Source organism: Nanorana parkeri, unplaced genomic scaffold, assembly GCF_000935625.1.
Source record: "Nanorana parkeri isolate BGI_ZX_2015 unplaced genomic scaffold, ASM93562v1 scaffold954, whole genome shotgun sequence".
In the NCBI taxonomy this organism is placed as follows: domain Eukaryota; kingdom Metazoa; phylum Chordata; class Amphibia; order Anura; family Dicroglossidae; genus Nanorana; species Nanorana parkeri.
In genome coordinates, this window is record NW_017307222.1 from 595,008 (window position 1) to 595,388 (window position 381).

Here is a 381-nt window from a genome sequence, read left to right on the forward strand (position 1 = left end):
CTCAGGGGCAGGGCCCTCCTTACCATTTTCTCTTGATTTTGTATTGTAACTGTAATGTCTTCCTTTTTATATTGTAAAGCGCTGCGCAAACTGTTGCCACTATATATATCCTGTATAATATTTTTTATTATTATTTGGGGGGGTTGTCTATGTGATGGCACAGACAGAAATAGAAAAACATCGGAAGTCCTAACCATCCTCCACTCTACTTAAAATGTGTTTTTGTTTTTATCTGTGTCCCCGTTGGAGAGGTCCCAACCGGAAGTGAGGGGAAATAACCCCACAAGGACACAGGTGTCAAAATCCTGACAAAGCTTCAGAATCTTTTCAGCTCTATTCTAAACAAATTGTTTTTAAAGTTGGGATTTTTAAAGGCTGTTT

At 38.6% G+C, this 381-nt stretch overlaps 1 protein-coding gene across 4 annotated transcripts in view; it reads left to right on the plus strand.

The window, feature by feature from the left end:
* Window positions 1-381, plus strand: part of BAIAP2 (BAI1 associated protein 2) — a 114,183-nt gene that overhangs the window by 49,939 nt on the left and 63,863 nt on the right. The gene's annotated exons all lie outside the window — the stretch shown is intronic.